Source organism: Trichosurus vulpecula, chromosome 1, assembly GCF_011100635.1.
Source record: "Trichosurus vulpecula isolate mTriVul1 chromosome 1, mTriVul1.pri, whole genome shotgun sequence".
In the NCBI taxonomy this organism is placed as follows: domain Eukaryota; kingdom Metazoa; phylum Chordata; class Mammalia; order Diprotodontia; family Phalangeridae; genus Trichosurus; species Trichosurus vulpecula.
In genome coordinates, this window is record NC_050573.1 from 354,073,357 (window position 1) to 354,097,049 (window position 23,693).

The following is a 23,693-nucleotide window of genomic DNA, read 5'->3' on the forward strand; positions in this document are numbered from 1 at the left end:
ATAATAAATGTATATATATGTATATATACACATATATGTATACACACATGTATGGGTGTATGGTTCTGTAATTAATGTTATACTTTAATCATCATGAGTAAAATTTATCACAGAAAGGGAGATGAAGCATTTTTAAAATTCTAATGGTTTTATTTTACCCCCATATACTTTCAACATTTTGGGGGGGCACTTATTTGGGATTATTCATTCTTAAAATCTAATCCCATGCATTTGCTAACATATGTATATGTGTACATATACATACATATGCAGATGTATACACATATACATACATATATCAGACATACACTTATAGAAATGAGTCAGGTCATAGAACAACAACACACTCCAAGTCACGACTTCCTGCTCCATCCAAATGACCTTTAAGTTGAACGGATCCACCCACAGCCTATAATATTTTCAGTCACCAGTCAAACTAGATTACTTTGTGTCTATTGTTGTCAACATGAAAGAGCTCTCATCATTGTTTATGCATGTATTTGTGTTTGCGATGTGCTAAGCCTTATCAAAAGTGAATCTAAATAAAATTAAAAGTGGTGAGTTCCTTTTATAAGAAGAAATATCCAAAGCTGCATTTTTTTCTCAAAGCCTAGCAAAAGCCTGAAAATGACTCAAATAGAAGGGGGAGATCCAGTGGGGGAAGGGCATTGCTCACTGAGTTGACGGTGATTTATAATCAATATTAACTACATAATATACTGGGAGGCACAGTTTGCAGAGAAAGGAGTGAGGACTGTAGTTCTTTTATCCCATGAAGGTCATAATAAGATGGGTGAAATGAGGAGAAAAATTGATGGAAGATAGTTAGATCTACAATGGAAAAAATACATCTGTTATGATGAAGAATTCCCTCTAGAAATCTTGCAAAAGTACTGACCTCTGCTGTAAATTTGCTTGAGAACTAGAACAGAAAGTTTAAATGAGATTTTTAGTGATTTCTGGCCTCACTGAGAGCTGGAAAATGACAATTATTCAATTTAAGAGTCTTTCTGCAGCAAAAAGGTAAGAAACAGAGTCGGGTTTGATGGCTTGACAGACTAATGCTACAGTCTGTAGGCCTCCTTGTTTCTGAAAACACCAGTTCTAAACACTGCTAATCATGTCAACACATTTGTTCCTTGTGTCAAGTAATGAAGGGCTTTGTGAATTGATCTTGATTTCAATTGAAGGGGAAGAGAGGAAGAATGTTGATAAAATCCCCAGGGGAATTCTCAGGTAGACAGATGTAAGTAATTTCATGAAGTAAAATTCCCATAGAAACTCTAAAAATGTCTTAATGCTTCCCCGAGTTTTGCTTTTCACTCTTAATGATGCTCTGTAGAGTTCCTTTTGAATACATTTTGAAGTGCCATAATATATCTAGGGCAAGGAACTGGCAACACCCAGAGCTATGTGTGTGTGCACGTGTGCTTTACCTTCTCTTTTATTTTTTACATATTTTTTAAAAAAACTGAGTATGATACTATGCCCTACAATGAGCTCTTTTTGACAGGCTACAATGGAGCCTAGAAACAAAGCAGAGCTACAGTCGTATAGTCAAGAATTTCCCTTGGGTTATTTATTACAAAATGGTTATATTTTCACCTAAAGCTTTTTTTGCATTTAATATTTTTGCCCAAAATTCTCATGTCCATTTGTGAAGATAAGCATTCCTGTTTTCTCATTTCAATAATCACAGTCTCAGAATTATAATTTTCTTAGAAGCAATATTAAGAATGATGGAAATCTCTAATGACCTACTTCCAGTCAAATAGGGATTTGGTTCTTTTCCCTTCACTTTATCCTTCATGAAGAAAATTAGACTGCTTTATACAGTTCCTATAACCAAAGGGTTTGGGCATTTCCAAAGATACTTTTCTTAAAATGAAAACATAGGTCCTTAGAGACCTATCTTGATACATCTAAATCTGGCTTAACTATAGTTTTCTTTTCTTCCTTTTTTTCATAACAGAGATAAAATACCTAAGGAAGAAAGTAAGTCTCAACCTCCAAACTTTTGTTAACTCTGTGTCTTTTCCTGTTGACTCAACAAGCATTTATTAAGTGCCTAATGTCTTCTAGGTACTATGTTAGGTAAAAGAGATATAAAATGAAAGAGCACCTGCCCTCAAGAGTTTACAACCTATCATGGAAGACAATGCAGGCAGTATTGAAAGGATATGGACTAGAGTCATGATTTATTGCTATATATGGAACTCCTCAGATGAGGAAATTCCCTTTACCAATGTGGCTTTATACCTTTTCTGCAACTTATAGTCTTAGAAAGTTGAAATGAGAGATTAAGCTACTTGCCCAGGGTCATTCAACCACCCAGATCTTCCTGGTTCTAAGGTCATCTCTCTGTTCCCTACCATGCAGCCTGTCTATATATGAGTATATTTAAAATGAGAAGAAAAGCATAGTTGGGAATGTTAGGAATGAAAATAAAGTGCAGCCTCACCATTAAGTAAATTTTACTGTTTTCCTTATAACTACAATCCTGTAGCACATGTTTTTATATTGCTAGAAAATGTTTGGGGAACAAACCAGGGCTTAGAATGGCTGGAGACACACATGCCCCAGTGATGAACTGTGTATGACAAATGTAATGTATTAACATATCATTTCAGGGAAACCTCTGTGTTCTGTTGCTCCAAAGGGAGGTTCTTGTATAAACCATTTAATTAATTCTCATTCAAGTAACCGAAATGGTCTGTTACCCTTTGCATTGCCCCTGTGTGATTGGTGTAGAGGTCACACATATATTCCTAGATTGACAGGTTGTGCCTGTCAATTACAACCCTATTGGAATAAGGATGATCTGGATGAGGGTAGCTCCCTAGTTGGCTTGAAAGTCAATAAAGAATGTGATATTTTGCTCTTCACAATTTTTACCTGTAACCCCTGCAACTAGGTTAAATTCATCTCCACCTTTTCCTACCCTTTCCCTGAAATGTTGATGTCTGCCTTTCATTCTTTGCCCTTCCTTTAAGATACTGGTGATTTCAAAGAGTGGCTAGAAGCAAATAAACATTTTCAGATGGAGCATAGTAAGAAACATATATTTTCAACTTTTTAACATGTGGCAGCTCATTTTGATGGCTCAGCTTGGGGCAAAAAATAAATTCCTTGTAATGCTGTTAAACCAGTAGACATTCTGGCATCATGGCCTCTGGGCTGGCATCAAAAGCAAAACTATTTCTAGCCCCTATCACCTCTCATGTGGACATGGTAATATTTTCCTGCTTGGTCTCTCTGCCTCCCATCCCCACTCTCTGAACCATATTCCAGAAGGCCACCAAACTTATCATCCTACTACACATATCTCATCAGATGACTCCCCATCTCAAAAGCTTTCATTGGTTCCCTCTTGTCTCTAGGATAAATCACAAACCCCTCAGCTAAGTATTTAAAGGAACTCTTCAATCTGGCTCTTATTTGTTCTCTTTCACACTACATTCCAGTTTCTCAGGCTCATCCTGTCCTCTCCCACCTCGATGAGCAGGCCATTCTTCATGCTTATAATGAACTCAGCCCCATGTCCTTGCTGTCGATTGCTTTTTTTGCTACAAGAAAAAGATGAGATTCTACCTCCTCCAGGTTTCCCTGATTCCTCAAGCTGAAGGTGATCTCTTTCCTCACAAGTACTTCTCTGGGATCAAATGCCACCTGGCACTCTTTGGATGCTGCTCATATCTCATATTATATAATAAGCTTTTTGGAAAAAGTGACTCTTTGGGAGAATTTTTTTGGCTTCAGATCCCCAGCATCTGCTTTAGAACAGTACATGGCACATAGGTTCTTAATAAGAGTTTCTTAAGTGTACTAAATTATATTGAATAAGCAGTGGGTAGATCTCTGTGGATTATTTTTATCACAAAGGCAGCTTGGTATAGTGGAAAGAATATTAAGCTATGTGAAGAATACTGGGTATGAAGACATAAGACCTAGGTTCAAATTTTGCTTCAGACATTTACAAGCCTTGTGACCCTTGACAAGTCACTTAACAACTCTGCCTCCAATTCTTCATCTGTAAAATAAGAGAGAATAGATGGAATGTGAGCTCTTCGAGAGCAGGCATAATATGTTACTTTTCTTTCAGTCCCTAGCACTTAGCACAGTGACTGGCACAGAGTAGGTGCTTAATAAATGCTTAGTGACTCACTGACTCTATGGTACCTCTTACATCTAAATCCATGATCCTATGAAAAGCAGAGTTTTATACAAATTGTTGATGTATTAACTTAGTATGTTTCAGATGCTCTATGTACATTACATGAGAACATATTTTGCCATCCTATGTAAATGTTAGATGAAAATTATTATACTGTAGAAACATGTCTGGAATTTTGTTTTATTAATTTTAGTTGCTTCTTTTTGTATTTTTTGAAGAATTTCATTTTATTAGATGATAATGACTTAATTTTAAGAGCAAATTGTAGGATCTTTGAGACGGGAGGGGCAAGTTTTTTTTAAAGTTCTAAAATGGTAGCTTTTTCAACTCTTCTTTACAAATCTGTGTTTCTGTAACACAATTAGACATATGTGTACCCAAACACACACAAATATATGATACTAGATAATGTAACAATTTAATTATATTTTTCAAATTTTTCTAGTATCAATTTGAAGGGGAATTACAGTACTTAAAATTAAAATGATTTTTATCATTCCTTTTGCTTTTCTCCACTCCCATTTTTTTTGTGTTATTCAGCTGGTTAGAATACAAAAGACTCCTTTCTGAGTGTCAGAAGGGCAATGGCTTGGGTCAGATGGGATGAGCTTATTTGCCCCACGATGGCCCTGACTATAGCTTTGCTCTTCCCTAGGGCAGAAGAGAAACAAAGATTTCACCTCTTAAAATGAAGTGTGAATTTGAGTACATGTTGTAAATGTGGTTTCTCCCAGTATGGAAATGCTTTATTAATGATCTTCTAAAATCATCTTTTAGACTCTAAAACCTGAGCAAAACCTCAATATTTCCCATGCTTTGAATCAATCCTATTTGTAAAGACTACCCATTTTAGACACCCAAGAAAGTTAGCTCAGAAAGTTTACCTAAAGCTGTCTTTGGGGCCATTCATCAAAAGAAACTGAGAGTTGAGCTCACAAACTACTTTAAGTTCCATCTGTTCTCTGATGCTGCAGCAATTTCAGACTGCATTTGGCATAGAACATTGCAAACATTATTCGACGATGCCCTTTATGCAACATAAATGTGCTAGCAATCCAATAATGAAGTGCCACAGAGCATCTGTTTGTATTCCCATACAGTATAAGGACCAAATTTCTAAAGAAAGAATATTCAGCATCTGGTTGAAATGAACTGTGTAATTTCAGCATTTTGAAGATTCGTATTTTGCCAAAAGAAACCTCCCTTTCATGTAATGATAACTTTCTTTTCACCCCTAGACTTAACTAAGATGATAATTCTCAGTTGCAAATATGCATTCCTGATTCACATGCATTTTAGTAGATCTCAACTGGTGCCTCTTCAACTCATCACATGTACTTCCCCACAAATGCTAAAAAGCTGCATCTTCAGCAACAAATCAGAACAGGTACCATTTGTAAAAAATATTAAAAAAAAAGAATATAATGTACCAGGCCCATGTTTGCTCAAATCCTCTTTTACTTTTGACTTGTTTAACTTGTAAGCCAGGAAATATGCAATCATCTCAAGTGATTAAGTGGATCTGAGTCTGAAATCTGAAATGAAGGTTTAAAGAGAGAAACTTAAAATTTGTGGGGCCACCTGAAGCTAGGAAATTTCCTACACACACACATACACACACACACACACACACACACACACACACACCCCAACTTCCCAGGTTGATTGCTGAATCTTATTTCATGCCCAGTTCTGTCAGCAGAGGTCAATGCAGCCTGTTAAGATACATCCCTGACATTAGTGCTTTTATCCTCACCATCATGTACAGCCAGCATTTGTATAGATCTTAAAGGTTTACAAAGCACTTTGCATATATCATCTGGTTTTCATGATAACTGTGTGAAGTAGGTGCTTTTATTATCCCCATTTTAAAAAATAGGAAACCAGGACTGAGAGAAGTTACATGACTTTCTCGTAGTCACACAGCTAGCATCTGAGGCAGGATTTGAAATCTTCCTGATCCCAAGTCCAGTACTCTATTCACTGCGGTACATTTACACTGTCTTTCAGTTCGGCTTTTATAAGCAACAACTGTAGCTCTGTAAAAGCATGTGAAAGACGGAACAAAGTTTCCCCTTCTATATGTGTATTTCTTCCCAGCATCCTGAGAGTAGATAATCTCAGTGGCATGGAGCCTTCTATTAGGTGCTCCCGTTTCAGAGAAGCACAGATGATAGTGGGAAAGGCAACCAATCTGTCAAGCAAGGCTCCCGGGCAAATTCTTGTACAGCACAATGGGAAATAGCACAGGATTCCTTTCTTCAACCTTTCTTTAAGGAGACTGCAGGCCCTTGATGGATGCTGACAGTGTGGAGGGATTTGATGTCCCAATGGCTCATAATGAGGTGCCTTTGTTAAACTTAGAATGACCATCCAGTAGGAATTATCTCTAATATTACCCCCACCACACTTTATGTGTTTGTTTGTTTTTTGGTGTGCTGGCCAAGAATGAACTTCCTACTTTCTTTGCTTTTTTGTTTGTTTTTATTTCTTTTTCTTTAAGTGACATTCTCAGGAAGAAATGAATGGCATTTTCTACTGAGCAACTGGTATTTCTGTAGACGTGTCTCATATACAATGGCACAGGGATTCTTACTCTTCTTTGATATCATAGGCCCCAGAATACATGCCAATGATTCTGAAACCTGGCTTCAAAACACCCAAAGGTGTCTCCAATTATCTCCAGGGATATCATGGAATTCTGAAGAAAGTCTCAACATGCATATGTGGGAGGGAGTGCACCTTTTTACTCAAATATTCCATAAAGCACATCTAAGAGGAGCTAATGTTAAGAGAAATTGTCATAGCTTGTTATGATTCCAAAAGGTTCAGGTATCCCAAAGATTTAGGGTTGATCAAGGTTCTCAGGAGGAACATATAGTTTAATTTCTTAAAAATGCAATGACTGTTACTTGCATTCAAAACTTCATAAATGATAGGTAGCACTAGGTGATGCATATGTCTACATCACTGAAATGAAAAATATACCTTCATATGATGCTTTAAATATAGTAAGGGATTCTGTGCAGCATAAAGAACTATAAACATTGATATGTAGCTTATGCAATCCTCTTCTAACAATCCCCCATTGAAAAGTTTCTTTTGGTAGAAAAAAAGTAGTTGCCTATCTCACAAATTCACAGACTCCTACAAAACGACTGGTTTTTTATTATTCTTGTAAATATTTCTGCCTGTGAATATTTAAAAAATCAAATCAATAGGCTTATTTTACCTCATTTTTTTTCTTGGAAGAATTTTAAAGCTTGTAAGTACCAAGATTCATTTGACAAACATTTATAAAATGCCAAATGACAAAAACAAAGCAATCCCTGACCTCAGAGCACCTCCATTCTATTGGGCAGATACAACACGTACAGAGAAAAGTAAAAGTAAAGTAATTTCTGGTAAGGAACACTAAAAATCGGAAAGAATTTAAGAAGGGTCTCATGTCAGGGCATTTAGCTGGGCTTTGAGTAAAGGCTATGGTACCTTCATGCAGAGGTAAAAAAGGAGAGTATTCTAGGAATGCATGGCAGCCTGGGCTTTTGCACAGTATAACGTAAAAGCATAATGGGATTCAATAAAAAGCTACTTAGAAATAATGAAGGACTTAAGAAGCCAAAATGAAGAGTCTGAATCATATGATAGCAAAAAAAATAGGGAGTCACTGAGGTTTCATTAGCTGGGGGAGTGACATGACAAATCTGTGTTTTGGGACTATCAATATAGCAGCTATGTGGAGTATATATGAAATATAAAGAGAATGAAAGCAGAAAGAGGAATTTCCATGCTTCTGGAATTATTCAGAAAAGAGGAGATGAAGGAATAAAGGGGGTTAAATGTGTCCCTAAGTGTGTGGAAATATTGTTTGGATTTATTTTCCACAGATTTTGTATTTACTTATCTAGGTGCATGTGGCTTCTCCCTGTGGAAGATAAGCTCTGTGAGTGCAGGAATTCTTGTTTTAGCTCTCTACAATCAAATACAATGCCTTGCACATAGTAGAAACTTAATAATTACTTGTCAAATGAGTGAATTGTGAAGGTAGAATTGACAAGGTTTGCTAAGTGGAAGGGGGAGAATGAACATGAAGGGATAAGGTGTCCAAAATTATAGTTTTGCTCTTTTTTGCTGAGCAGTCTTTTCAGTCTTTTTCAAGAATGCTGTCTAACATTATATAAAAGTATCTCCATCATACTCTCTCCCTAACATGAAATTCATCTTCATATTATACATCTTTAGGTTTCAGAGATTTACCCAGCATGACTTGAATGACTATTGCATTGGGAATAGTAGAACATGAATCAGCTTATGAGCAAAGAAAACAAGAAGCTGTCTCTTAATAAACCTCTGCCCACCCTCATTCTCTGAAAGGTGATTCAGTAAATGGGGAATGGGGGTGGGGGATGTCCTTGATCAATGATTTCCTAATAATGTACAGGTTGTTTCTATTCAAGCAGATGAGTGATGCGGAAAAGCAGTCAATTAAAAACATGTGTGTGGACTTATTTTCCTCTGAATCACTAAGAGCCCAGCACAATAAAAACCAAATACTCACTATTGGTAAACTCATCTTTGCAGTATGTTCTGTGAAAGGCTGGGCTTTCGCTATGAAAAATGGGGCTCAGAACACCATGAGTTAATGGGTTTCACTGGATGAATTGAATGTCTCTACTTTGACCAACCTGTTTCCAATGACACTGGTACTTGTACCAAACAGGCTTTCATTGACACGGTATTTATTGGGGCTCCACTGTTGAAATAAGCAATGGAAACAGCAGTTCAAATTTGTACATGTGCTATCCTGCCAAATACCACAGCTATTTTTAAGCCATTTGCCAAGCCTCTTGTGAAAATTTCCGTAGAGGAGAAAATGGGGACCCAATAAAGTTATAAGTCAAAAGCCAATTTTTCCCCTTCATTTGATATCTCTAAGTCTTCATGTGGTCTCAGAAAGCAAGCAACAAGCAATTGGAAGAAACTTTGATGACTTGGCATTTCATTGTTTAACTCGACTCCCTGGCAGTCAACGAGAGCTCCCCAAAGTCAGCACTGGTATGTGTGCAAATTTCCTCCAAATGTAGGGAAATCTCTCAATTAGGAAAGGGTACCACTAATTCTTTAGAAGCAAAAAAAAAAAATAAAAAAGACAGCTGCATCAGTATTCAAAATAGCCACTGTCTGAGTACACCAATTGGGCAATTTGGCTGGAGAATCATTTCATTTTGTGCACAATAATGGTCATTAGAGAAGCTTATGAAATGAAGCCTAATGGTGAAAACAAGGCAACCTACCAATAAAAAAGAGGTGGAAAATGACATCACTAAAACATAGTAACAAGGAGCAATCTTTGATTTCAAGAAGCAGTTCTGGTTACTTTTATTATTATTATTATTCTAAAAGTGATCTCAAGGCCTTGCCTCCTATTTGGAGTACATATGCAAAATTTCCTTCCGGGCCACAATGCTTTTTTTTAATATATAAGTGGGTAAACTTCTGCCATTTACTTGCATTTTTTTGTCTCAGATGAGAGCAATTTGATGTAAACTGGAGATGACCATAATTTTCCTCAGGAAAGACAGCTTTGCTATCAGTCATCCACCTAGCAAATTCTTCATTGGAAAGTTCCCTTATCAAGATTGTATGCAATAGACAGAGCTGTTTTGAAAGTCAATGCCTTTAAAATAAAAAAAGGCCTCTACTTGGCGTTTGTTTTCAGATGCTAGCTTCAAACTGTCAGGGTTTTGTGGCTAGTGATAAAGCTGGTTTGGGATTGATGCCCAGAGGGTGGTCGGACTTGAAATTATGAGACAAAACTTGAATTAAATTAATTCTCTTGGTAGTGCAGAGAAAAAGACAGCAAAGGATACATGCTTTCAGAGCCACAGTAATGGATAATCCATAATTGTTATTGGTCAGTGAATGTCTTGCTTTTCTAACCTTAATGACATCTCTTACATACTTAGTATTTACCGAGATAATATTTCTGCCGACATTTGTATCCCATGGTCTCCAAAGTGATGTTGCCTGCAGCATGCATATGCCTCTAAAATGCTAACTGACCAGCTACACAAATATGGCCCTCTCAGAAAAAAAAATAAAATTAGAAATACTAAATATTACATCGTAAAAGTATTTACTTTTGATCTTCTTGGGGAAGACATTTTAACTATAATTTTCATACCTTAGTTTTATCAGTTTAGAAATTGCTTTGTTGTTGTTGCTATTCACAACCTACCCGAAGCAATGAAGGCCAGCATTGTGCAAGTGACCTTCAGCACTCCAACTGACTCTTTTGGAGCCTATGAGATGAAACCTCAGTATGAGAAGATTGGCCCAGCAGGGATAATGTAACCACTCACTAACAACTCATCTTTTCCTTAAACAAGGCTTTGGAACAGACTTCTTTTTAAAGTTTTTTTTTTTCTTATCCTCTTCAAAACAGCCCATTGGTTTGGCTCTAAGCTTACTGTCCATTTACTCAAAGAATCTTGCCACAAAACTATTTGAAACTAGGTATCTTTTATAACCATCCTTATTTGGATCCATCAGTGTTTTTTTCTTGAAGAGTTAAGGAAACCAGGTTGATGCCACTCCTTAGGAGGTTTTTTAGAAAGAACCACATATAGGGTACCTGTTAATTTTCCCATCTGTCGATTACTACAGCGGTCAAAAGGCATCTACTTCCAGGTTGCCCTAATGTGAGGCTTGAGATGTTCTGGAATGTACTCTCTGGTCCAGGAGGGAATATGGTTATGGTCTATAAGGGCATAATAACAAGTGAATAGATATTTTCAAGAGGAACTAAAATTATGTGAATGGCAAGGCAAGAGAGGGAAGCGTCAACTAGAGAAGAAAGTGTCAAGGGTGACTCAGCACTAAGAAGGAGAGATGATGCTTGATGCAATGGAAGCTTCCCTAATTTTGCTATCACTTCCCCTACCACAACAGAAGACCAGAATTATGGGGGGGAAGGGTTATAACTGGAGTCTTTGACCTGCATATCTTCTTTACTTCCTCTCACAGAAGTAGGACACTGAAATAAACACACTCAAAAGTCATTTGTCTTGACTCTACAAAAGCTCTGCTATTATATTGTGAAATTTGAACAGGCTGTGGACTGTCTGGTACAATGTAAAGAACATTGAACTTGGAGTCAAAGCCCTCTGCTCTAATCATGGCTCTGCCATTGTCCAACCTTGGGCAAATCACTTAAATTCTCTAGGTCTCATTCCTTCATGTGTAGGAGGGTGTTGAGCTAGAAACTAGATCTAGCCACTAGATCATACCTTAGGACTATAGCTTGAGAGCTGGAAAAGACCTCAGCGGTCATCTAATCCAGGTACTTCATTTTACAGAGAAGGAAACTAAGGCCCAGAGAAGCAGAGTGATTTGCTCAAGGTCACACAGGTGATAAATAGCAGAGCCAAGATTGAAATTCATTTCATAGAACAACAGAATTTGAGAGTTAAAAGTGACCTCAGTGTCTATCTAATCCAACCTACGCCTGAAAGGAATACTGACTAAAGTATATCCAACAAGGTGTCATCCAACCTCTGTTTTGAGGGATTCCTCCAAGAAAGTCCAATTCATCATCTCTCTCTTTTTTTAGATATGTATTGTCTATTTTATTTTTTAGTTTACAGCACTCAGTTCCACAAGTTTTTGAGTTCCAAGTTTTTGAGTTTGGAACTCATCATCCCTTGAAACACCTCATTCCATTTTTACACAGCTCTAATTGTTAGAAGGGCAGCAAAATAGTCCAGTGGGCCTGGAGTCAGGAAGACTTGAGTTCAAATCTAGCCTCTGACATTGGCTGTGTGACCCTGGCCAAGTCACTTAATCCTGTTTGCCTCAGTTTCCTCATCGGTAATAATAAGCTAGAGAGGGAAAGGGCAAAACACTCCAGTATCTTTCCAAAGAAAGCCCCAAATGAGGTCACAAAGTATAGGACAAGACTGAAAATGACTGAACAATAATTGTTAGGAAGATCTGTCTGAGGTAGGTGAAGTCAGCTTGAAGTTAAGCCTACTTTTGCCTCTGTTGCTTCCTCCCATTGTCATTAATTCTGCCATCTGGGGTCAGTTAAAATGAGTCTCATCCCCCCCCCAAAATTGAATATATGTATCATTACCTACCCACTCCCCCAAATCTTCTCTTCACCAAACTAAGATATCTGGTAACTCCAACTGATCCTTACGCAACATGGACTCAAGGCCTTTCAACTTAAGTAAACTCTTTTGCCTGGATCCAAATTTGTAAAAAAACTCTCATAAGAGCAGAACATATTAGGCCCTTCATTCCCTATTCCAGGAAGCATGAAAGGAGTCATAAGTCCTGTGACTTAGAGGTTGTCTCACCCCAATTCGGTAAATTTTCTGCTAGACGACTCCCTCTCCCTTCACATCCAAGTCCACGATTCTCTGACCTCATATCCATATAGACAATTACAGGTCCCCACACTACTTACAATAGTTAAGATAATGAGGAAATTGGGTGGGCAGAGCCAATATGGCAGCTGGAAAGCAGGGACTTGCATGACCTCCCACACAGGTCCCTCCAAAAACCTATTAAAAATGGCTCTGAACAAATTCTAGAACTACAGAACCCACAAAATAGCAGAGGGAAGCAGGGCTCCAGCCCAGAACAGCCTGGATGGTCGCTGGGTAAGGTCTATTGCACAAGGAGCTGAGAGCAGAGCGAAGCAGAGTCCAGCATGGGTGGCGCCAGGACCAACCAGACTGGGGGCCTGGCAGAACAGGCACTAGCACCATGAATCATGTAGCTGTGGCAGTTACCAGACTTCTCCACCCACAAACACCAAAGACAACAGAGTAGGTTAGTGGGAAAAGCTTCAGGGAGTGAAAGGAGTTCACAGTTCGGCCACAGCCCTGGGGGCAGCGGGGGTGGTGCAGCTATAGAACTATAGCTGCAGTTGCTTTGGGCCCCAGGCCCACCTGGTGGGAGGAATTAAGTGGCTGATCAGAGCTGGAGTGCAGAGCCTGCTCAAATCTGAGTTGCAGTCCGGGTTGGTGGTTCTTGGGGGAGGAGGAGCACTGGTGTGGCAGAGCTTGCTGTGCAGAAATAGCTCTGAAAACAACAGCACATCACCTCAACTTCGAACAAAGTACTCTCTACTCTACAAGCAGTCATACCCTGACAAAAAACTCAAGGGTAAAGTAGTTGGCTGGGAACATGGCCAGGCAGCGAAAACAGATTCAGATTCAGACTCACACTTTGTAATCTTTCTTTGGTGACAAAGAACACCAAAACATACAGCCAGAAGAAGTCAACAAATTCAAAGAGCCTACATCAAAAGCCACCAAGAAGAACATGAACTGGTCTCAGGCCATGGAAGAACTCAAAAAGGAGTTGGAAAAGCAAATTAGAGAAGTAGAGGAAAAATTGGGAAGAGAAATGAGAATGATGGGAGAAAACCATGAAAAACAAGTCAATGACTTGCTAAAGGACACCGAAAAAAATACTGAAAAAACAACACCTTAAAAATAGACTAACTCAAATGGCAAAAGAGCTCCAAAAAGCCAATGAGAGAAGAATGCCTTGAAAGGCAGAATTAGTCAAATGGAAAAGGAGGTCCAAAAGACCACTGAAGAAAATACTACCTTAAAAATTAGGTTGGAGCAAGTGGAAACTAGTGACTTTATGAGAAATCAAGATGTTATAAAACACAACCAAAGGAATGAAAAAATGGAAGACAATGTGAAATGTCTCATAGGAAGAACCATTGACCTGGAAAATAGTTCCAGGAGAGATCATTTAAAAATTATTGGACTACCTGAAAGCCACGATCAAAAAAAGAGCCTAGATATCATCTTTCAAGAAATTATCAGGGGGAACTGCCCTGATATTCTAGAGCCAGAGGGTAAAATAGAAATTGAAAGAATCTACCAATCACCTCCTGAAAAAGATACCAAAAAGAAAACTCCTAGGAATATTGTTGCCAAATTCCAGAACTCCCAGATCAAGGAGAAAATACTGCAAGCAGCCAGAAAGAAACAATTTGAGTATTGTGGAAACACAATCAGAATAACCAAAGATCTAGCAGCTTCTACATTAAGAGATCAAAGGGCTTGGAATAAAATATTCCAGAGGTCAATGAAGCTATGATTAAAACCAAGAATCACCTACCAGGAAAACTGAGTATCATGCTCCAAGGCAAAATATGGATTTTCAATAAAATAGAGGACTTTCAAGCTTTTTCAGTGAAAAGACCAGAGCTGAATTGAAAAATTGACTTTCAAACACATGAATGAAGAGAAGCATGAAAAGGTAAACAAGAAAGAGAAATCACAAGGGACTTACTAAAGTTCAACTGTTTTGTTTATATTTCTACATGGAAAGATGATGTGTATGATTCATGAGACCTCAGTATTAGGGTAGCTGAAGGGATCACACACACACACACACACACACACATACATGTGTGTGTGTGTCTATATCTCTCCCTCTCTCTCTATATATATATATATGTATATATATATATATATATATATATATATGTATACATATATATATATATATATATATATACATATATATACAGAGGGCACAGTTTGAGTTTAATATGAAGGGATGATATCTAAAAAAATCAAAAAATCAAATTAAGGGATGAGAGAGGAATATATTGAGAGAGGGAGAAAGGGAGAGATAGAATGGGGTAAATTATCTCACAAAAAAGTGGCAAGAAAAAGTGGTTCTGTAGGAAGGGAAGAGCGGGCAGGTAAGGGGCGATGAGTGAATTTGACCTGAAGAGGGGATAACATATACACTCAATTGGTTGTCTTACCCCGCAGGAAAGAAGGAGGAAGGAGATAAAAAGGGGGGACAATAGAAGGGAGGGCAGAGATGTGGAGGAGGTAGTCAAAAACAAACACTTTTGAAAAGCGACAGGGTCAAGGGAGAAAACTGAATAAAGGGGGATAGGTTAGGAAGGAGCAAAATATAGTTAGTCTTCCATAATGTGAGTATTGTGGAAAGGTTTTACATAATGATACGCATGTGGCCTATGTTGAATTGATTGCCTTCCTAGGGAGGGTGGGTGAGGGGGGAAGAGGGGAGAGAATTTGGAACTCAAAGTTTTAAAAACAGATGTTCAAAAATTTTTTGCATGCAACTAGGAAATAAGATCCACAGGCAATGGGGCATAGAAATTTATCTTGCCCTACAAGAAGGTAAGGGAAAGGGGGATGGGAGTGGGCAGGAGGATAGAAATGGGGAGAAAATTTGTAATTCAAACTCTTGTGAAAATCAATGCTGAAAACTAAATATATGAAATAAATTAAATTTTAAAAAAAGATAATGAGGAAATTGAGATAATTTTCTCAGCCTTGGTTGTCTCTTCTAGTCATCCAAGCCCAACTTCTTCCTAACCCCATGACTCTCTCTTTCTGGTTATTCAAGATGTCTGATGAGGGCAATGAAAACGACGATGATGACAACAACAGAAACCCCAATCATCATCATAATAAGAACAATTATTATTTTTATTAATCATTATTATTAATATTGGCAGCTGGTGGCACAGCAGATAGAATGCTGGCCATAGAGTCAAGAAAACAAGTTCAAATCTGGCCTCAGACACTTGTTAATTATGTGATCCTCAGCAAGTCTGTTTGCCTCAGTTTCCTCAACTGTAAAATGGAGATGATAATACCTACTTTATAGTGTTATTGTACAGATCATATAAGATAATACTTACAAAAATATTGCTTATTACAGTGCTTGGAACATAATAAGAGTTATATAATTAAATGTTTATTCCCTAGAAGAAGGAAGAGGAGGAGGACAATTATGATAAAAAATAATAATTGCTTTCCTTTTACTTTCCACCCCCAGATAAAGCTCTACTTAATTTATTTCAACCACAGAGAAAGAATTCCTTCTTCCTGGTTCTCCAGGTCCACGCTGTACCACACCACGAACATTACACTAAATTCCAGGATGGTTGGCAGTTACTTGATTCTCCAAGTCATAGGTCTAATCAATTTTCTTGCTTTACAGAAGGCTGTCTGCTAACTTATACTACACAAATTCTCTCAATGTTCTCCTTTTATTCCCACTATCTCTGAAACTGGGGGGGGGGGGGGAGCGGTGTCCGCTTGACCACTTTCATCTATTATTCAGTCCTCTGAAGTGACTCACCAATTACAAATTATCATACGGGAGCAGGTTTGGTTACATACCCAGAAAGTGACATCCTAGCTGCAGTAAGGTGATATTCTAGGATACTATGTAGTGGAGCATCCAGCAGGAGAGTTCTTCTCACATATAGAACATAAGAAAAAAATAATAAATTCCCCAAGCAAGTAAATCAGGAGTTGCCCAAGATTGCTTGTGGAGTTCAGAGTGTTCTCCACCTCCTGTAAATGAGGCAAGGCCTTCAGGTGGTGACTTAATTGAAACCAGTTTCATTGAAATTTAAAGCCAGGTTAAATTAATCAGCATCAACACATGCTTTGACTTCTGATTTCATGAGGTCAAATACAGTACTTGGACACCACATCAGGAGCTACCCTGGGTAAGCTATTGAACAAACAAGGCCCTTGGTTATAACATATAGCCAATAAAAGGGATCCAGATCCCTGTTGCCCCCACTCACATCCTTGGAGGATGTTACTGATTGATTTCCTAGGCCAACTCAGAGGGCAGTAACTCGTGGCAACAAATTTATATGTAAGAACAGCAAAGGAACAAAGGTTAGAGAAACACATGACAGGCAGATTGTTTTAATTTATCTAAACATAGGATGAATAAATCCATCTGGGTTTTGATTTTGTCAAAACATTACATACCCTTTGTGAAAAATTCATTTTTACTAAATGTTTCTATACCTTGAAGTTTCAGTTCTGGGTTATTTTAAAAGAAAATATAAATCAGAGTTATCAGATATTTTAATATTGATCATAAAAAGATTATTACAAGATAAATCTAGGTTTAAAAAGTCTTGGGAACCAAAATTATTATAAACAATTTCATTTAACAAAAGCAAATTCAACCTCCGCAACTTTAAGATTGAGCTAATGATAATATAGAGAAACAGTTCAGAGCCATTTCTAAAAATTGGAAAAAAAATACATTATTTCAATTTCAAAGATAAAACCTTGATTTAGTAGTTATGAGACCTGAACTCTAACCATGTAGCTTTCAATTCTTTAAGCCACTGATATCCTGAATCTCTAAAATAATATCCTTTCAGTTTTAACATTCCATTTCTGTCTATTAAGTACAGGTGCTCATGACTTCTCCTGAAATATTACCTTGGTTCCAATGTTTCTTTCAAAGAAGTATATAATATATACATATTCCCAAATAATTCATCATATTTGTTTCCCTTTAAAGGAACATATTTTGAATAGGCAATCTTCAGAAGAGCAAAATGTAAACTATCAGCAACTGCATGAAAGAATGCTCCAAATAATATTAAGTGATATGCAAATTAAAGCACTCTAAGGTTTTACCTCATACCCATCAGATTGGCAAGTTGACAAAAGGTGAGATGACAAACATTATATGGGTTACAAGTAGACTGGAACACTAATGCATTGTTGGTGGAGCTGTGAATTAGTTCAACCGCTCAAGTAAAATATTGAGAATAATCCTAGAAAAGTCATTAAATTATACATACATATTAACCCAGTCATACCATTATTAATCATACACCCCAAGGACATTAACATACAGGAAATATTATAAAGAACATATGGATAGATAAATAGGTAGATAGATAGACAGACAGACACATATGTATGCATTAGTACTTTTCAGGATGTAATAATATATATGTATATGTGTGTATGCATGTGTATATGTATGTATGTATATTACTTTTCATGATAACAAATAGCAACAAAGAATTGTAAACAAAACGGATGATCATCTATTGAGGATTGACTGAATAAGTTACGGTATAAATAAAATGGAATATTATAGCATCATAAGAAATAATGAATATACAGAATTCACAGAAACGTGGGAGGATATTTATAAACTGATGCAGACCAAAGTGAATAGAACCAAAAGAACTACTCACATGATCAGACAGAAGGGTTAAGTAAAGTGATTCTCTGGTTTCCTGTTTCTCTGTTGGGGTAGAGCATCCAGAAAAGACTATTATAGTATTTTCAAAAGAACAAAAAGCAAAAAAAAAGTAATTTTCATTCATATATTATAACTTTTGATAGAATGAAAATGTATCAATTTCATAGGAAGATAGAAAAAAAAGATCCCATATAATAAAGCCATTACTTTCAGCCATTAACCTTCTTCTGCTCTAGAGGAATTCTTTGGGCATGGTAACATAAACCATGTTTATTGATTTAAAAAAAAAATAAATATTTTAAATTAGCATGATTACATAGGAAAAAAATATTAGTTATATGCTTGGGAAACTGAAGGGACAGTCATAAAATTGGCAAACATGAGCATTTAGGTGAAGCAGTGGATAAAGTACAAGATTTAGGAGTCAAAAAGACCTGAACTCAAATCCTACCTCAAACACTTACCAGCTATGCAACCCTGGGCAAGTCATGTAACTTCCCTGATAGTACCATTCTTGTAAGGATCAAATTAGTTAACATTACTTAAGTACTTTGCAAACCGTAAAGCCATATATAAATGCTAGCTATTTTTATTAAATGAAAATAATGTTGGAGGCACTTTGGAAACAGAAACACACCAGTGTTCATGAAGTTGTGAATTGCTACATTTAATTTGGAAAACAATTTAAAATTTTGCTAGAAAAGTTACTAAATTATTCATACCCTTCTATCCAAGGATTCGGCTGCAGGTTTATACCCAACATTGGTCATTGATAGAAAGAAAGATCTACCACACTGGTTGAAGATATCTGAAGTTAAAGCACACTCCTTTCTTTTCTGTTAAATGATAAACTTAAGAGTAGAAAGCGAAATGGGCTATCAGTTCCATTTGCTCCATTAGGAATTTTTAGGAAGGTTTTGTTATACTGTTTCCTTTGCCTTGTGTATTTAGAAGGGATGATGTTAAATTTCTTTTCTTTTTCTTTTTGCTTTTTAATTGTACTGTGCTATGGAGAGAGTTGCATATTTGGAAGTGATGAAACTGTCAAAATGAAAGGTTATTAAGGAAAAAAAATATGTGATTGCACTGAGAAATGCCAATCACAGAAATTTTGAAATCAATCATTACATGCTACCTTTCTCAGTTCAAATTGCTGACTCATGGGAGTAGAGCAAGAGCTTTGGGTCATTTTCTCATACAAATGAAATGGGGATGATTCCAAAAATGGAATGGGCTGTTTCTGAGTTAGTGTGTTCTTCCCTCATTGAAGATCTTTAGGCCAAAATTGGATGAATATTTGTTAAATATGCTGTAATACAGCATTCTTTTCTGATGTGGGTCACTGAAGTGCCATCCCACTCAGAGATTCTGTGATTCTTTTATTGCAGTGCTAAAGGGATGATATGGTAATTTGGGCTTTCTAACAATTTCTATTTTCCCCTCACCCTACTAAGGACTGACTGCTGCCCAGATGGGATTTCTCAGAATGAACATCCCTTTCCTCTGGGAATGAGTATCAAAGGATCTATAATTCTCTTATCTTTCTGTTCTCAGTGAGCCCCGACCCGATATAACACCTTTGGCAAAATATCTCCGTGTTAGATCTCTATCTCTCCTTTGGGATTGTTTGCCTCCTCATTTTTTTTTCATTCCAACTGTCTTATCAATAAATACTACACTGAGTAGCAATCAACAGTGGTTCACATTTATAAAGACAAAGTAAACATTTAAAACAATGAAAGATTAACAAACTTCCCAACATCATACTTAAGCGAAAGGCTTCAAGCTACCATGAAAGAGCTTGAGGGGTAAAGAGATACAAGACACTGTATCAGCACCTATAGTGGGTAAACAGTATAGGGATAGTCAGCAAGAAGGTGTCTTTCCCAACATGCTTCATGCCTGAATGGACAAACAGCTTTGCTCCCAGTCAAAGCCCCTTTCATTGTAGTGGTTATTACTGCCTACATTTGTGCTTTTCCAGTGTCCGAGTGACTTCTCACAATTTCCCCTTCTCAAATTCCATGCATCTTCTACAAGTACTGTCAAAATTTGGATTCTTCTTCAAGTCTGTCTCCTGGACTAACAGAATTGACTTTGTACAAGTCACTTTGACATGCGGCCTATCATTCTTCATCCATTTATGTTGTTCCCTTTCTACTCAATTCAAAGAATATATTTGTACCTCAGAGATTCCCACAGAATGGCTGTATCTTTTACAATTAAATTATATAATTGTGGTTGCTTTTCTGTTTTACTCTTCCCACTAAATTTTCAGATTCATCAGCAAATTAACTAGGTTGTCCATGGTCCTAAATTTTAGACAGCTCTCTAATCATATGTCTAAATTATATTTAAGACATACTATCTAAAGATGTTACAAGATGTTGCAGTAAGCTGCAGAGAAGGTAGAACATGCATAGATACAATTATTATAGATAGAGTTTACTTATCAGGAAATTCTTTATATCAAAGAAGTCACAGGTCCATTCCCTCTCCTTAGTCTCTGTCACAATAGAACATACATATCCACACAAGTAAATATGCATAAAAGAATACAATAGTATTAGGAAGTCGATACAATGACAGACATGCATAAATAGCAGAATACATACAAATAGACAAACAGCAAAACTATGTATAGCTAACAGATAAATGTATCTATCGTACAAATACATGAAGCAATTTTCATATGCAGCAGTGAACAAATCCCGTAACATATAAGGCACATCTTACGTAGTCAAACGCCAGTATTGTTGCATGACTTTATATGTAACTACTTCTCCAGCTGCAGCTGCAACATAATAGATTAATCTAATCTTACGAGGAATAGGCCTAGACTGATCATAGTCCTCCTCATAACTATCATCCTGCATCCATAAACCCTTTCTTGTGCAAGGTCCAGGCTGGCAGTATTGCAATGCTCTGTATCGTGTCTCTGTAGTCCTTCACCTCTCCTTCAAAGCTACGTGGTTGAGATGTAGTAGATGGTGAAATTCCTTCTTCTCACCTACAATAGTCTCCTCCATGGTCATCTGTTTTTACAATCCCTCCTACTGCTGAAATTCATTCATAGCTTAGCTATTTCAAGTTCCTAAAAGTGTGGCTTATTTGTTTGATCAACTAATCAAATATGATTCCCTTCTTGACTTAATCAGAAAGGGGCCCCAACCTCACGGGAACATAGGGTTTAGACCTTGTTAATGCATTAAAATTTCAACTTTTGTGATTATATTCTGTGATGACATCAACTGAGCTGAAAGGAGGTATAATCATATCTTTCCTCTCCTTACATATTTTTGGTACCTTTAGCATATGAATAGTATGTTGCCTAAATGACAACAATAGACTAAATGTATCTGCATCACCTAAACCTCCTTCCAATAAAAAGAGGTCAAGGGAATCATGAATATTAGCATTAGAAAAAACACCATATGTCCTAGTGACTCCTTAATGTTCCTATTCATTTCAAGATCATTTTAATTTCTCTCTTCCATTAATTCTCTCTCTGCCCGTGTAAATAGTCTCCTATTCTTCTAGCTATTATATGTCCCAGGCCTTTAGCTTAGAAGTATAAAATACTTCATCTAAGTCAATCTCTTACTCCCTGATACCTAAACACCAAGTATGCTTCATTTTTATTCCATTTTATTTGGCCAGAAAGAAGGAACCTATATATACCAAACCTGGGGTGGGAGGTGTAGTAGAAGCCACAGCAGATTAGAAGATAAGAAATTTGGGTTCTTCTCTTTGTTCTGTCACTGAAAAAGTTTAAAAGGTTTAGGTATTTAATGCCTTTAGCCTTTGAATTCTTTCATTTTACATTTGTTAATTAAACCCCTATTGTCTCACTGCAAATTGTTGCCCTCTCTGCCTACAACACTGTGGTTTCTCATAATTGCCCTTTGCTGATGTTTTTCCTTTCACCTGCAATCAATCACTTAATTAGAATACTATTGTCTTGTACTCTACTCCTCTTGCTGAAATCCTCCTGACCCTTGAAGGCTATCTCAAATGGCTAAAAGGAAAAGGCACTTTAAAGACCCTCTAGCATAGTCCAACATCCCTCATTTTACAACTGGGCGAAGTGAAACCTGAAGCCCACACTGGATACATCTCTACATCTACAGCTATATATATATGAAGATACAAATGTATATATAAGATAAATGTATATGTTCTCATATATATACACACATATATATACATACGTGTGTGTGTATATATACATATACATATATATATATATATATACACACCTATATAGTTTATATACAAGATGCGTGTACACACACACAGACACAAAATATCTTCCCAACCAGATTGTGAGCTCCTGGAGGGCAGGAACCATACATGTATTTCATCTGCTTGAACATAGTTAGGCATTCCATAAATAATCCTTGGTTGAATGATTGAGTAAAATGCAGTACGTTTGTCCTTCAAATGGACAAAAAGTGGTATAAAAATCCAAGGTATCCACCTCATGAGAAAACAAAGCCATGGATACTTGTTTTATTCATGAAAGAAGAAAAAAAATCTTGCAATGGATCATCATTCAAAAACGGATTGATAGATGAATGAGAGAGAGACAGAGAAGAGAAGAGAGAGAGAGAGAGAGAGAGAGAGAGAGAGAGAGAGAGAGAGAGAGAGAGAGAGAGGTGAACATTTTTATTCAGATCCAAGAAACCAAAGAGAACTGTGGGGGTTGGGGTAGAGAATTAAGGAAGCTTAAAAACAGATGTAATCATTTAACTAAATGGCCGTCTCCTATCTTTGTCAATACTGACTCTAATCTATTGTTGTCCCTCTGCTACACACAACACTGTTATTAGTGTTACTTAGAATATGCACTCTATTAAAGACCATGGAAAGTCTATCTTTTAAAATAATTTATTGGAAGCATACAGTCCTTACTCTTTTAAATGATGTGACAAGCAATTCAGCTATATACAAGTGTCTATGCAAAGGCCATCTTGTGTTTAGTCTCCACTAAGTCAGAATCAGCTTTATTATAAATCCATTTGCTCTAGCATCCTAATGTTACTAAACAGTGAGGTTATTATCCCATTTAGATAAGGGTCTTACAATCTTGGGACCAGCCAGGTTTTTGTTTGTATTGGGATTTCCAGGGCTTATTTTAAAGTAAAAGTATTTATGAAGGTTGGCCTCTAAAGCACCAAGTCACTCATTGCTTCTGGAAGGCAAGTCCAGCATACAGGTTAGGTCCAAGAAAGGCAGGTCACAGTTTGCCTGAACAAATATTCCTAGATTAATAACAGTAGATTATTTCACTATGGCAAGCCAGCCAGCCAGCTATACTCTGCATAACACTTGAAATTTGAGACAGTAAATATTTACTGCAGTTGTTTCGGGATCTTTTGGTAAATAATTGATCCTGGCCACTTGCATCTGATGTTGATAAATGCAGCAGCAGGGAACTTGGTACTTAATTAAACAAATG